This window comes from Asparagus officinalis, chromosome 5 (assembly GCF_001876935.1).
Source record: "Asparagus officinalis chromosome 5, Aspof.V1, whole genome shotgun sequence".
Classification (NCBI taxonomy): Eukaryota; Viridiplantae; Streptophyta; class Magnoliopsida; order Asparagales; family Asparagaceae; genus Asparagus; species Asparagus officinalis.
Window position 1 is genome coordinate 70,029,820 of NC_033798.1, and position 2,120 is coordinate 70,031,939.

The 2,120-nt window shown below is 37.5% G+C and overlaps 1 long non-coding RNA gene across 1 annotated transcript in view; it reads left to right on the plus strand.

The window, feature by feature from the left end:
* LOC109843326 overlaps positions 1,481-2,120 on the plus strand; it is a 2,373-nt gene continuing 1,733 nt past the window's right edge. The window contains exon 1 of the long non-coding RNA XR_002247631.1: positions 1,481-1,809. This is a non-coding gene — a long non-coding RNA (uncharacterized LOC109843326). The remainder of the gene's footprint in view (positions 1,810-2,120) is intronic.

The window sequence follows — 2,120 nt, forward strand, 5'->3', positions numbered from 1 at the left end:
AGTTCAACCAATGGACATAAATCTTAGTGAATGTGTACTTGTATCTCATAGCTGGGATAATGAAAGATGAGCAATGTGCTCGATATTAAAGAAATATTGAATGCACAACTGCACAATTGTGTTTTGCATATTGTACTACCTTTGGACTGATCAAAAAAATCTAAAGATTTTTACTGATTTAGACCAAATTGTTGTGTCACTATGTTGACACAATATTTTCGATGATAGTATCATTCCATGACCCATAAGGCAGTCATTCTTGACGAATACTTATCATGTATCAAACAAAACCTTAGTCTGTAAGGTTAGTTCTTCAGTCACATCAATCTCGTCAATAAAACTGTAATGTTCATCATAAGAGAGATTAACAATAGATCTAGCCAATCTATCTTGATGGCCCCAGTCATAGCAATGAACGACTTTCATATGGGTTTATATATGTCGGCTTGAGAATTGACTAATTTTATCAAAGAGGGGAATTTCTTCTTGATCCTATCTGGGACATCTTTTGTAAATATTCCTCGCACATACATTGCCAAACATCGAGAGGTGCCAAAGGTTATGAGAGGCTGCAGGAGTACGCCGAAAAGCGAGGGAGGCGGTGGGATGTAGTTGTTGCGAATTAGGTTTAATTTTAAAAAAATAAATCTCAAACCGCTTTTAAATAACGATCAAAAAACGGGTTTTGCCCGCAATCGCCTGTTATTTACTGCTGTGGTGCGTTATTAGGCGTTTTTGCAAGCGAAAAACGTATATTCCGTAATATGTCATCGCTATTGGGCGATAGCGTAGCGGGAAGGGATTGCTATCGCTATTAGCGCCGCTATTGCGCGGCTATTTACAACTATTTATAACAGTTCTCACTAGGAACACACTCTTCGTAGTACTCCGGAAATCAATAGACCAGCCATGTGCTTGTGATCCCACAATGTTAATGTGATCTCATGATCCTCCATGAAGTGTTCCTAAAATGATTTCAGTTCTTTGCAAAAGTCTTGAACAAAATTATCATGTTTTTTGCCTTAAATGTTCTCTGTTTTAATGATATTTCATTGACTCTTAACGGATGTGTCTTCTTGAGGAGGGTAAGTAACAATAGACTATCGAATCTATTGAAAGCCATAAATTCATATAAAAATTAAAACTTTACCCTAGGGGTGAATTTATGAATCTTAATTATTTTTCTTCAAAAGATGCTCTTATTTGCTGCCTTGTTAATGAAGACGATTTTGATTACACAAATTATGGTTTGTTGAACGTGAAATAAATAAAAAATTAAACTAACAAATACAAATCAGAAAAGAAGTCATCAAGGTTAGACCTCTTAACCTATGGAATACAAAAAAAAAAAAAAAAAAAAAAACTACTAATGTTGCCGGACCAACTGGAATTTACATTGACGTCAAATAGGCAAAAAGATGAAGTCTAATAGATTGATTAAGTTATTCATTAATTCTATCCTCATTTCTCAAATATCATTTTCTAATATCCCTAATATCAGCTAAATAGCTCAGCAAATCCCTCGTTATCCCTTCAAAAGACTGACCTAATGTTTTCCTCAATCAAATTTTATGTATCACGCCTCTTTATGTGACCTATACACAAAACCCCTCTTCTACAACAACCCACAATGCTAAAAAAGAGCACCCTCCTTGCCCTTTCCACCCGCAGCTATACAGAGATAGGAGCAAGGCAATTAATCACATAAAAATTCTAAGCAATGAGAATACCATCTAACCCCTGAAAGAGTAGCCCAACATCATCCAAAAGTCTTCAGCTGATAGCTTTCAAACAAGGAAGAAGAGAAAGGTAATGAAAGCCAATTATCAGTTTAAGCGCTCTTTTGCTATGCTCTCTCTTTAGGAGGTCATTCTCCGTAATTGTACGTTCTCACCCTTGTCATTAGAGTCTAATTCCGAGCCGCCACGTACGCCTCTATCGTTGCCACTTCACTTTTACCCCTCCACGCAGAGCCACGCATACCTCTGTTGTGGTCACTAGACCGCGAGGCCGTCATCATTGTCACCCAAGATCTTGGCGTTGTCACCGTCTTCCCTGATCATCATCACCTCCTCGAATGTCATAGTTTCCCGACCTCACAACCACCTTTTGTTGTTTTG